We start from the raw sequence: 14514 nt of genomic DNA, 5'->3' as shown, positions 1-14514 counted from the left end.
TTGACAGGCACCTAAAGCCCCATTACAGTAACTTGTTTCTAAAGCTCTTTTGTTTTTTTTAAGTCCCGAAGGAAGAAGTCGGCGCCCGCGCCGTCCATTGGCGCCTTTCTCCGAACGAGTGACCGGGACGCACCGATTGTTATTTCGAGCGGGACAGAGACGGAGCATAGCATTCCGCGTCAAGACAGACAAGCCAAATGGATCCAGTTTGCTTGTTAAAGGCCGGCCCGTCGGTAGTGTGAGCCATGTGAACTCTTCTGACCATGATGTAAACAAAATAACTGATATTTGTGTTTTAATAAGTTCGCTTGATACTGTGGTGTTTGAAGTATGTGCTAAGGGTGCTCCGCTAGCGGATTCCGTGTGGATTTTCGGAAGAGCTCTCGATTAATCGGTAAGAATAACTAAGAATGCAGCCCGTTCCCTCCCGTCCCTCTTGGAAGAATGCAGTGCACCTCGGCTTTCGACTCGGGCGCACCTTGCGGGTTCGGTTTATCGAAAAAGTTGCTCTCATTTTATTAGGAACACATACATACTAGTGAGCATATATTGACTGTGAGATAATGTTGTTTCATGAGATGCGAGATTGGAGATTGCGGTCGATCTGTTTGCCGGTGTTTTGGGAAACAAACAAAGAGAGCAAATATTAGTATTTTACTAAGTAGGCAGGATTGTTCACAGTCCAGTAGCTCGGTGCAACCGGCTATTGACTGCGTGTCCGGCAGTGCATGTTAGATAAATAGGAAGATGAACCAGCTTTTGTTTGACTATAGGTCGTTGTTGTCCTATACCGAGAATTTAAAGACAAGGGTTCGATTCTCGACATTAAGTTGTTTGTACAAATGGTCAAAATTAGAAAAGTAGTAAAATGTGTTATATGTATATATGTCAGATATTTCAGATTAATAAAAATAGTTTACTTAAAAATTGTCCCCAAAAATAGATGGCACGAAATTCGTCGAACAAAGCTCTCCATATCGTGACTTTGGCCCAATTAATTCGGAAGTCATGAGAATCGGGTTAACATCTCCTCTCCACGCGATTCCATTCAATCTGTCGAATACTCCGGTTAATTTGGAGATCCTTGAGTCAATGAACGTAACCTTGACCGTATCACGATAAGAGCCGCCTCATTGACCACAGGTAATTAGATAGGTAATTTAATTTATTAAGAAAATATTTATATTTGCCATATGAGTCAGAGTTGGACCAAGTTAAGTAACTAAAAACTTAACTGTTTTATTTTGGCTGCGCTTGCGTCTGATTCAGCTCTACATTTTCGGCGTAGCATTAAGATGAATGGAAAAAATTGAAATAAATCTCTTGAAGTAAAACATTTCAGAAACATAACGCAATAAATCTGTAGGTAACGTTTCCAGGTTAAAAAACGTATAAAGGTTGAAAAAATACATAATTAATGACTCAATAACTCAATTTTTCAACGACCGTTCAGGATATTAATTTGGTGTCTCATCCTGCATTCACAAGACGTCCGCGGACGTCTTCAATGACACGCTACAAGTGTCGCTACAAGCGTGTAGGGCCCGCATCTGTAAAGCAGAAAATAGGATAAATTACACTTCGACCATTCAGACGTAATACACACCGAAAAATAAATAGTTAAGCTAAAGCGCATTTGTGATCATTATGATTTCATTATAATCATTTCAGCCATTATTTTGTAAACTTCAGTTCAAGGAATAGGTACCACAATACACGATTTCCCTAAGTTCAAACTTTTCTTAGCTTGCTAAGCTAGATTATAAATGTGTTTATAATTAATATGGAAAATAAACCCTAGCCGTGTGGTCATTATCCAACAATATATTTTAACGCCATTTCTTCTGATTTCATCTTTCTAAGCTGATATGTTACTGGATCTTTATAATAATCAAAATCAAGCCATTCCGAATTTCCGTGTGAACTAAAACGCATGGATACCCTACCGGCGCGCGCGCAAATATATTAAAATACAATGATAACAAAGATGCATACGTGATTTGCCAGACGTACGCAATTCTCTAGCAATTTGAACAGTTTTGTAGGTCAGAACAATATTAAGTGTCGTTTTTAAAAATAACTATTTAAAGGTGAGTTTTAAAAATACATTATGTACCTGCCTGTACTGAGTAGAACATACCAGATAGATCTTTCTATGGAAAATTCGCACTCAGTAGGTGCCTAACTATAAGATGCTATAGTGTGAAATTAAATGTGTCAAGCCAAGAAAGAAGATTCTCAATAAGTATAGACTAAGACTCAAAAAATTTCTGGTTCCAAATAAACACCGCAAATTTGAAAATATTGAGTTAATTCTAATAAATATATCACCTTTAAATTAAATAAGTATAGCTACTTTTCCCGGGGGCTCCATTCCATTCCATTGGTTCTTATTATTTCAAGAATACTGACATTTTAATATACTTACTTTTCCATGAATCCAAATTGACGGAAAGACAGACTTTTCGTGTAATTCGTGTACAAGTATGTAATTAAAATCAGGTTTTGGAAAATTATTTCCAATTCTAAAATTAGATACTTAATCTTCTACTAAAGTTTAGAATGTTAACCAATTCTGGGAATGTTTTGTTTAATTTATCAAAATTCAAACGAACCGTTCAGCTCCTTCGATTAGGTACGAGGTGGTGGCGAAAATTAGAAAATTAGAGAATTTTGACACAAAAACCACATTCCACAATTCTATTCATAGTATCAAATTATTATAAATTATAATTATTTTATTCAATGAAGACGTATTTCAGATTTCATTTGTTTCTAACTGAAATTAGATAAAATACGATATAAGTAAATACCTAACTAATTGGGTAATTGTTGATAAATCTTTCGCCGAGTCATTCAAACACTAGTTCAAAAACTAGCCGCTGAAAGACGTAAGAATGCTTAGATTAGATTTCAAAGTACGCAAGTGTACCTACACCTGTGTCTATCAATTAGCTACCTAAATTAGGAGGTGCAGATCATGAGCATGATAATCGATATTGTACACCTATGTTTCTACGAGAGCATTAGGTATTAAGGTGTCGAATGCCTCCCATCTGCGTTTCCAGTTCATGCAACCTGTTAGTTTTTATTTTCATAAAATGCTTTCTGCAAAGTTCATTCGCAGTATTTTTGAACCATAGAAATGCGTGAAACTCACAACATGGGGACATAGCCCCAGAACAGACGGTGAAACGCAACTGCAACGAAACTGCAACTGCTAGTTACTTTTGAGTTGCATCTAAGTTTCTGCCATAGCGTCCGTTGAGAGACCACACATGACGCGACCAGTTTGAAACTTTCAGTTTCAGTTTCATTAATCAAAATCATCAGAAAGTTGCAGTTTCGTTGCAGTAGCGTTTCACCGTCTGTTCTGGGCCATAGAGTTTCGCCTACCACCAACCCGAAAGTAGTGGTTGAGCGGTAATAACCCATTCGTTGGTTCCGCCTTCGTGGTGTTTGTCGTTGAGGGCTATGGCTTATTGTGCGGACTTGATAATACACAATTCCACCGTTTCCAATAAAACCCTCCGCAAACGCCGGCGAAAATATCAACAGGAAAGTTTTATGGGCGCGACGATGCTAAACGAATAACTTAAACAGACTCGTAAAGAAAAAGAAAACGTCAAGTTAATTTATTTAGCTTACTCTTGTTACAGCTAATGAAGGTAGAGTTTGTAACGCGAACACGGTTATCCTTCAAAACACGGTTCACGGGACCTTTGCTATACTCGTATTCAAAGTCCACAAACAAAATATTATTATTATATAGGTAGGTGATAATAAAACCACAGATACCTAATTAATACTAGTTAAAGCGTAGTAGGTAATAAAATGCACTGGGAAAGTGCTAACAAAATTCATAGCTCTAGCTTAGTGACAACAATTATCATTTTCAAACAAAATATTATACACGATATAAGTTTAAAATTCTTTTCAAAAGTTTACAGTTTGTTTTTATGTGAAGGTAAGATAACGATGGCCAACAAACAATAGTTATACGATATCCACTGGGCAATCAAGCCGGAGATTCTTCGATAAGCTCCATCTTGTAACTCCTCCGAGGAACAGGCCATCAATTATTATTAGAAGCTCGCGCGATCATAAGGGAAATATACTTGCTCATATTTGATTTGGCGTTTGTTTGCCCGTTCTTCTAACAGCATTATAATATGATAAAAGCACTGTTATTTCTGTTATTTCTTCTTTATCCCACGTGATCGATAAAGGGAAGCCATGCCTTTAATGTACAGAAAATAATGGTGATTTTTGCCATGCCATGATGGCATGTTTAATGAAGTTGATCCTTTTCTTCTATCTTGGTTGTAAAAATTAAAGTCACTTAAACTTTATGAGCTTACTTGAGTACTTACCTAGGCGTCTGTTATTTCATTGAAGCTCAATAACAAAACGCCTATTGTAACTTTACAAATCACTCAAATAATTTCCGTATTGGATAACAATTAAGCTCAACTGAAATTCACTATGTTCATTGCGTATAATTAAATGAAATTTAGATCATTTGTAATTGTAATAAGCCGGTTTCGATGACAATTTAAATAGTTTGAATAATGCTAAATCCGTCATTTGGATCGTTTCCGCGTTCAGGGTGGTCCACTAGCGCAACCAGGCCATTCTAAATAGCACGGGCCACGGTGAAGGCGTGTATCGAGGACATTAAGCTAAAGATTCTGCTATCTTTAGTTCTTGTTACAGTATTTTGCAACGAAAAGGTGTAGTCAGTTTGCTGTCGTCAAATAAGATTCCACGTAAAAGTAAAATGTATGTAAAAATAAATTTGTTTTGCACATACATTTCCAATGAATTCTTTCTGCAGGCAAGTACCGACAGTTGTTGTATAAAATTATTTAAAAGTAGGTACCTACACAGTGATCAGATGGAAAATTATTGTATATGTAATAATCATAAATTTTTATCTCACATTGCCAAAAACTGTTGAATGAAGAATTTACGAATATGAATTTCTTTGAATCATAAAACACCAAGACTTCATTCAAATATTCGTATTAAATTATATACCGAGATGACATTTAAGAATGACCTCTCTTTTAAAAGTGATCTTTCGTATATTTATACAAAAACTGTCAATGACTCCTTCCGCATTCGCGGTGGTCCGAGAACAGCAAATGAGGGGAAGAAATTTTTAGCACGTGGATACTAAACTTCTAAAGATGTTTTAAAAGTATCTATTTCGTCATATTTGAATGTCGCTGTGGCTCAGTGAAGTCAGTGGTAAAAGAGTAGTCGCTCGTGATTTTGATTTCGACACACAAGTGAGACACAGTTATCCAAATTCATGGAAGAAAAAGGATATTATTTTAATCGATGGAAGAAAGAACACATTCTTAGTACAGGGCATTGGACATTGTTAGATTTTCCAGGCTACTAGTCTTTTGTTGGTATCTCTTGAAAGCAGTAATGATAGAGCTACATGCCTCGTAATCACTCTCAATGGCATAAAAAATATCAAGTTATTATTATAAAAATAACTTCCACATTATGCCGAGAAAAAACCGTCAATGAGTCTACTTCCGCATTCAGGGTGGTCGGGAAACCAGCATGATATTAAAGCACGTGGTATTATTAAAGTTAATTGATAGCTCTGATGTGATATTTATTAGTAGGGTACAGTATAATATAATGAAGAACACAACTATGTCTACTTCTAAGCAATCAAAAGTTGATTCGAAGAAAAAATAGAACTATTTGCCATAAACTTGCCGTATTAATAAAGCTCCAGCATCCAATTTCGCCAAAAATCCTCTAACCCTTCGGCGTTTTTATGGCACCCAATCCATCACGCGAACCCATGCATTTTTGGTACTTTTTTGCAGTAATAATAGCAAGACAAGTGTGCTAAAGTGCCTTTTGTTTTAAAAAATGGGCTACAGAGCATTTTCCGCTTCCATGGTGGTCTCACTCGGAAGTATCATAGCACGTGGATTAAGGGCTCCACTAGGGGATGATTCACGAGATCAACCACATTGAGATCTAATCTAAACTACCCTTGGGGCTAAGGGAGAAGCCCTTGAAAGTCCTATTTTTTCCCCAGCCGGTTATTTATTTATGAGCACTCCGCGTTTCAGGGCCGTTTCGTACCAAACTGCTATTTGGAATTACTTTTAATTGATGTTCCATTATTGAACAATAAACACAGATACTTTTTTGGTAAATGAATGGATTTATTTATTAGCTGCTGCCCGCGGGTTCCTGCTCGTGAATTTCGATCTGTCAAGGGAAGTCTTCATTGAGCGTTCGTATTCCAACAAAACTAATTTATTTTTTACTCGTAATTAAATAGTTATTGATGTCAAAGCTACAAAAATCGAATTAGGTTTCATGTTCACTTCAAAGAGTAGCTATGTTATTTTTCTGAGGCCAATATCTCCAAAATTTTGCCAAATTGTTCAGTGGCTTAGAGCAAGAAAAGGTAACAGACAGATATATTTTGGCATTTATAATTATCAGCATGGATTATTTAAAAATAGATAAAATTATAACTATAGAACTGCGATAAACCGACATGAAAATACACTTCCATGTTAATGCCATCGACCTAATTGACAGGGCTAGTGTTTCACTAATAGATGCTATTTGTATTTATAGCAGGCACATTGAAAAGCTTAATATTTTATGCAATACCAAACTTTGTTTTGAACGGTGGTTTTCATTGTCACTTTAAAATAGTGTTTTGGCCAAAATATCATTAATTCGGCTACGGAACTAAAAATTATAAATGTCCAGAAATAGACTGTCGCTGGCTGATAAATTAGTCATCGAAAACTTACTATTACCATAATTTTAATACCTATCTTATTAATTGTTACATCATGAATTTACTAAGTTTGCATTTGGTAAGTGACGAATTGACGATCAGTTCGATAATATTTCCTTGCCGTTTGGCGTTTCAGTTTAGTAAAGTTTTCAGCACAGTTGTCTTTCTTTGATTTTCACCTACTTTTCATACACTTTTCACGTACCAATAATTTGAAGTTTTTTAAAAAAAGAATCGTATGTTCCTGTAATAGGTATGTATACTTATTTGTAACAAAATAAAGCGTTCCCTTTCATTTGCCTGTAATCTTGACTGCGGATAAACATTCCGAAAAGAAAATGTTTATTCGGAGTACACACTAAATAATATATGACGATGATGCTTGCGTAGGCCGTATCGTAAAAGCGGGAGTGTGCTTGAGACGTTACTGTGTTCGCAATGTTATTGCCAGGTAACTACCTCCAGAGGTACTTTACTCAATATTATACAAACAGTCTACTTATGTCTTTGTAATGGGTGTCTTTGTAAAAATGACTTCAACAGTTTGTCGGCAGTCGTTCTCCTGCTAACCTAGTATTTGCAAAAAGATAAATGGTCTGTACAACAAAAATCTCAAATCAGGGTAAATCGTATATTTTGGTGCTAGATCTTATTCGAAATCCCTAAACTAGTAGTAAATTAACTTAGGGTGTAAAACTGTTGAGGTACCTTTCACCAGAACTGGTCGTTATGTAAATCCTTGGAGATGCCTTTGTCCAGCAGTGGAGGTCATTTGGCTGACGACTGAACATTTCACCATTTGCAATGAAATCTATTACAAACACGTCCCATTGGCATTTCCTGTTCATCGCGGGGTTGTTACATGTTTATAATAGTGCCGCCCACAAAGTCTACCTTCATCAACCTTCGCCCAGCTGCCGTGAACAGGCCCTTGCAAGAATTCACTCGTGCCCGAAAGGACCGTAAACTACATGCTTATTTTACAAGCATCCTAATAAAAAGCTCAAAATACTCCTTAGAATTTGTTATTACTACCAATGACTGTTACTTATTAAGAAAGCTTTTACTATTACAGATCTAGTAAATAATCTAATTTGGCCGAATCAGCGTTTGATTCGGTCCTTTCTCCTTTGATTTTATTTCAAGGGGTCTTGGAGTTTCATATTTATAACCTTTCTTCTAAATTATTATTTGAGAACTTTAGACTAAGATCGGTTGATAAATACCAGCTCTACATTAACTGCAGTGCACCTGTGCAATTATGTAGATATCGGAATATAGCCGCCTGTGGATTGAACAAATAGCTACAGCGAATGGAGTATGATGACAAATGTGTGTTCTGTGTAGGATAGTGTTTGCTCTATGGCCTTTTGGAAATGATTACCTAAGGATCAGGATTGGTTTTAAATATGTGGAGTTTAAGGAATGAAAGATAGCTATGTATGTAGGGAAGAGGATAGTCGTAGTAGAGAGAGAGAGAGGAAATATAAATATGTATTGATTTAACTAATGACTTTGGCAAACGTCGAGCCTTCGTATTTCCACTATATTGTACAATCTATAATTTCAGATTTGAGCAACCATGCTCACTTACTTTTCTTACAAGGGGTGTCCTTGTAAGAAAAATAAGAATACTCTAGTAGTGTACCTACTAATCAACTAAATTCACCAAATTGTGGCGCTGGCGTGCTGGTGTTCGTTACCGCAGTCACTTGTTCTCATCTCATACTATCACAAAGTGTGTTTTGTTTGAGAATAACCACTTTGTTGTGCTAATCCATTAGACAGGGGCCTTACTAGTGGCCACTTTGTTGATTGGCCTTCATACAAGTCTATCTGGATGTTGAGACTAAATCTGGTTCGAGTTGATTACGCCAATTCTATTTGCTAGGACTTGTTTGAGCACGTTTACCGTTAATTGAAAAAGGTTAGCGAAACTTTTCCCAGAGACTAAATGAAAATGCTATTGTAATTTTTGGTGAATACTCTTTACTTATTTTCACTTTATTGAAACTAATGTTTTTCTGAGAATACTCTCTTGGACAAGTTTATCAAGTTTAATATCTATTAACTGAGCAATTATTGTAAGTAAATGCACTTTGTGGTATTGGAAATCTCACTGAAAATTTTGTGAAAGTGCTTGCTGATTTCAGAAGCCTTTTTCAGCACGACCAAAGTTTTTTTTTATGAAAAAATCTTCTATCAGATATCTTTTCAGACTTGTCCTCTTAATTTTGCTCTTGACTTTTAATACTACTGAAATAATAGTCGACTCTACAGTCAAAATTTTTTAAATATGTTTTGCTTTTGCTTATGCTTTTGAAATTAATTCTTATAGGCGCGCGTGCACGAAACGATGATTTAATAGCAGTTGTCTAAAATGTAACTAGAAACTACCAAATTCTTTCATCTTTATTCATAACACTCGCTTCATGAAAATTATGTAAACCGCCAATTTCGACTTGCACATCAATTTCCCAAATCTGTAATTTGAAATGCTCTTTAACATTTCGTAAACGTGCCGCGATCAAAACATATTTACATAAACGTTCGCATCAAAGGATGTCGGTAACAAGTACTGGTTCCGTGACAAATCAATAATTACTGTTTATTTTGAAACCCGAGCCGTATCGGGACCACCTACTGGCATGGGGTCGAATTACCTTCGTATCATCGATTACGTTTACTGGTGTTAAAGGTACTCTGCAAAACAGTTTGACATTCTCCTCCCTCTTACTTTAACTTTAACAAACGTCAAAAATCTGTCAAACTCTATAAAAAACAACGGTTATCGTTATAGTTACGGTTGAAGTTAGGTGCACCACTTCTACTTAGCCTCTCTTAAGACATAACTAACCTACTCGTAGTTATGTCAACAGAAACGTTTAACAGAAAGAGCTCAAAACTGGATCTAATTTAAGCTTAGTTTGAGGCTTTTGTTCGTTGAAATTCAAAATTTAGACCAATTTCATAAGACTAAAATTGAATAGACCTTAGTTCGCTCTACGCGATAAGCTGGTCTGAGTTCTAAGATTCTATTTTCTAATGAAATCCAAACCTTATTCATTAAATAATCTCAAAGTAATAACCACTTGACACCACTCAGATTAGACACGGAGCCAGTACATAAAACGATTATTAATCCTAATGGACGGCTCTTAAATATAACGACTGTAATTAATTAGCGGACGCCATAATAGAAGAAACACAAAAGCTTTGGAAGTGTCGATAAAAAGCTGTGGGCTTGTAATGAAAGGAATGAAAAAACGCTCAAGTGCAGGTTGTTGAAGTACTTTTAGTGTTCCGTAGTTGAAAACCTTGTTATAATCAAACTCTCCTTATAATCAAACCGTGTAATTTAATTTATGTTCGAACCAAATAAATGTTTCTTTCTTGTTCACTATGCAATACAAGTGCCTGAATTCCAGGTGAAGCTCGCTTCCATCTTTGGCCTAATCATCACTTTCCATCTGGTGATATACAGGCCAAGAATTTCCTAGTTCAAAAACGCTTAAGTGCAGGCTGTGTAAGTACTTTTAAACTGGATTGCACCATCTTACTTTAACGTTAAGTAACGTCAAAATTATGTCTAAATCTATATAAAAAACACCGGTTATCGTTATAGTTACGGTTAAAGTTTGATAGTGCAACTCAGCCTAAGTGTTCCTTAGCTAAAAATACATGTTAGGTATGCAATACAAGATTTCCAGACACGTCTACACTCGACAGGCTCCAGGGATGAAGGAACAATGAGAGATATCTAAGTACTAGATCAGCTTTCATACGTTGAATGGAGTATTGCGAGTCGTGTTCGAGGCACTTATAAATAGCCTGTGGGCTGTATTACCTCGGTAGGATTTTGCTTTCATCTAACTCTATAATACCTATCATATCTAAGATTATTATTCAAGATCATCTCTTAAAGAACTGAACTAAAAGAACTCGTGTTCTGACAGCTTCTTTATTGTCATTGGGTTCTGTGTAACGCCAGTTTTTTCGAAAACAAACTGTATTATAATTTTGTAGAGCAGTTTTGAAAAATGACTGGTTATATTTGACTTTTGAATACGGAACGCTAAAAGCAAAATTTTTACCGGGCATGCGGGTCCACAGAATTCTTATTGTTTTGTGCCAGATCCAGTTTTATAATGCCCATGAAATGAAGATCCTATTACAACTTCTTTGAGCAACTTTTGATTGAACAAGTGTGGTGCGCTGTGGGTGTTATTTTTTATGGCTTACCCTATTTCTGTTGGAGTAGGCAATGTAGGCATACACAACAACGACAGTGGATTATCAGTAGGCTTAAGCCCGGTCCCTGAATTTAGATTTTAAGCTTGAACGTGCTCTTTTCTACTTAATTTAAATTTTATATGAAACCAGGCATTAGTCTCTGAGGTTTATAATCAGTCATAAATTCAGTCTAAATATTGAAATTGAACCAATGAAAATGAAAAACTTTAATCTTTTCTTTAAATTGAATCGAATTTTGAGCTTTGTACTTTAACACGCACGTAGACTATGTTATCCGTTACGTATTTATACTTTTAATTACCTACCTATTAATTATCTCCTAACAAGAATAAAAAATAGGTTAAACATAAACAAAACAATTACACAATTAGCCTCAGTAGTTAAGGAAATAAAAACATGGTAATAAAAATGTTGCTCTCTTCCTTAAAAAATAATCTTTGAAACAAGACCTAATTGAATTCTAATCTAATTCATTTTGATTTAGCTAGGCTGTTCCCAGAAAGTGGCCTTGACATATAAATTAGGTACCTTATTGTTAATGTTATACCTTATTCGTAGTCTTACTGAACAGAAAGCTAATACAGTCAAAATTATTATGTGATGTTGCGGCATCGGCTAATCTCAACGCGACTGTCTTATCGAAATCGATCCAGTAATTTACGAGATACGGAGGTGAAAGGCCACTGGGACACAATAACTTAAGTCATTGCCTTGTCTCTATCATGAATGACCACGTGTAGCTTTTGTAAATAAAGCGATAAATTCTTATAAGTATTTAATATTGCTCAGTGCCCGTGACTTCGTTCATTTGACTTTGGTTTGCCAAAATTATCAATTAAGTATTTCTTTGTAATAAGAAAGAACCTTTTAAAGTAATGTCTTTCATTGGTAAAGTAATTTTCGTAGTAGCTCTAGTTCTAGAAACTATAAAGTTGGTTTTAACTTTTAACATTACCTAGTATTCAATTAATTTACCTTACTAAACTTTTTCGGGAACTATTAACTAAGTCTTAACTTTTGATAGTTACAGACACAAAAGAAACTGATTTAGTAGTGACGTCAGCCGTCTATTCAATCCACTGTCCTCATAAAGTAATAAGCGAACAAAAGCATTAGGCTATTTTATGTCAGCGGCATTATTTTTCCAAGAATAGCAGCGTTCCTGGAAAACCGATGGCAATCACAGAGCTCTTTGTGGTCGCAATCAAAACTATATTACCTTGAAACCCTCTGATTAAAGAATGCGGTGAACGTATGTGCCATCCCCCGGGCACGGCGAACTCATGTTCGATCTAGGCTTTAAATTTTATACGCCTTGGGCGTATTTGTGGCCAGCTGCAATTACCACGCTATAAAATACAAAGGATGAAAAATAAACCTTATCTGCTTAAGGATAGGTTAGCGACTCAATTGTTCATTTGTTATTGTTTTTAGAGTAAAATTTATGTATTTTATTTACTGAAAGCATCGATCTAGGCACAATATTTATTTATAAGGTATTCTACCACTGCATTAGTTAGGGTTAATGAATATTTAGAAAGGGCGGCTCGCTTTGACTACGCCTAGTCTTAACATTAAAATAATATGTGCGATTTAGTGTGATTTAGCAGCGGAATTAATGTTCTTTGTTTAATTAAAATGCATTTAGAATGTTGTAAAATAAGGTACATACCTACTCGTTAAAATAAATAAGTAAATACACATTGCTTTAAAGAAATAAAACCTTTATTGGACAGCAGAGCCACAGGACACATGAATATTGTAGTAAAGCCAATTAATATAAGGTTGCGAACCTGCGATCCTTAATCCATACCTGCTGCTGATAATCTGACAGCTAGTTGACAGACAGCTGTTTTTTGTGTTGAAGTTTAATTGGCCTGTCAATTCCTTCGCCTGTCAAGGCCTCCGTTTAAGCTGCCTATTAGGACCTATTGGCAGGCTTATAAAATTAGCATCACATAGCTTAACAGTGAGCTGTCAAATTGTATTTTTATGGCGTAGAATTAGCATCCTCACACTGTCAAGGAAGCACTAAAAAGTATGAATTTTGCAAGGATATGTCACTTACGCCTGCCATAAACTGTGGGTAATGTGCCTTGAATTAGTAATGGGAATAGCATCGTCATAGTAAAGGGAAACAGTAAAACATCTCTGTATTAGCGCCTCAATCTTGCATACATAGAACCTAATTTAATACGTAATCAGTTCATTCCGATGGTGAAGCGAAATGCCATGGTGAGTCTAGTCGAACCATTTTTTTTTAAATAGATCTCATCTTAGCAACTCCTGAATATCCAGGATCTCTTTTGTTTGATCGCCTGAAATATAACTAGAGAATAACGTTCAACTACCTAACTCGTAAAGAATTCAACTTGAAGAAAATGTAGAGTTCACAGTAGGATATCGATTTTTCGCGGGAGACTGATGACTAAAAAATAAGTTACCTACACCCTGCTGAAAAATGGTAAGTACGTATAGAGAGTAGAGACTAGAGATCTCACTACCTACCATTTTTCAGCGAAATAAATATATGTATGGTGAGATTGTACCACAATAGGTTTCATTTATTTTTCTGAAGTGTTTATATTTCCACGTGTGCTTTTGTGCAAAATCGGGGCTAGTAAAGTACGTTTTATTGTTCCCTTATATTATGGCTTCGAATGCAACGCGAACCCAGCACAGTATTTGTTTGTTGCCGTTCCACAAACACACAGATCTGTGATAATATAATTCTGATCCACGTTTCAGTTTTCATATTTCTGTCTGCTGCGTTTTATGCTGAAAAATGTTTGGTTGAAAGACAGTTTTGTAGGCTCATAAGTCACTGACTGGTTCAATATAAATCGTTGTTAAAATACTACTTTTTCGTTGTCTTATTGGGGCATGACTGGTTGGGTTTTTAATGGCGGTCAAGCTGTAGATCCTGGCTACACAGGAGTTGCAGCGGTGCGAGAGGTGGGAATACTCCCGTAATTGGGGTAGAGTTCTTTCAGGTAGAGATGCAAAAGTTACTACGTGGTGTTTAAAGTTTTTTATGGACAAAATTGACAGTAAGAACACAACCATGACGATAAGACTTCATTGTATAGGTTTTTGCAAAATGTGACGCAAACTCATAGAATTATAGTGTCGGATTGAAATGAATCATTGACATTAAAAACGCTTTGATCCAACAAAATAATATGTTTCGGCTCAACATTGTCATGAAAATAGACATTACTAAATTTCCTTTGAAGGATTTTTTTATCAATATAAAATATTTGTAGCTCTGATCCCTGGATGAGTTCCGAGTAACGGCCACGTTCCCTTTTGATCGCCGCCCTTTGACGCTAAGTCGTGATGGCATACTTACATTGTATTCAGGCGTTTCTAAAGATTCAGCGGTGCTACTCTCAACAACATAAACCAAAGTATTGAATATTTCCATCCCTCTCACGATAAGCGAGATTTCAGCATGAGCGACA

At 35.9% G+C, this 14514-nt stretch overlaps 1 protein-coding gene across 1 annotated transcript in view; it reads left to right on the top strand.

Annotated features, from left to right (window-relative positions):
* Nucleotides 1–202: 202 nt before the first annotated feature.
* Nucleotides 203–14514, top strand: part of LOC135077985 (interference hedgehog-like) — a 41535-nt gene continuing 27223 nt past the window's right edge. Inside the window, exon 1 of the mRNA XM_063972523.1 lies at nucleotides 203–394. The gene's annotated coding sequence lies outside the window, so the exon portion shown is untranslated. The remainder of the gene's footprint in view (nucleotides 395–14514) is intronic.

The sequence above is a fragment of the Ostrinia nubilalis genome, chromosome 14, assembly GCF_963855985.1.
Source record: "Ostrinia nubilalis chromosome 14, ilOstNubi1.1, whole genome shotgun sequence".
Taxonomy (NCBI): Eukaryota; Metazoa; Arthropoda; class Insecta; order Lepidoptera; family Crambidae; genus Ostrinia; species Ostrinia nubilalis.
Note: the sequence above shows the minus strand (reverse complement) of the source record. Positions and strands in the feature narration are given on the sequence as shown.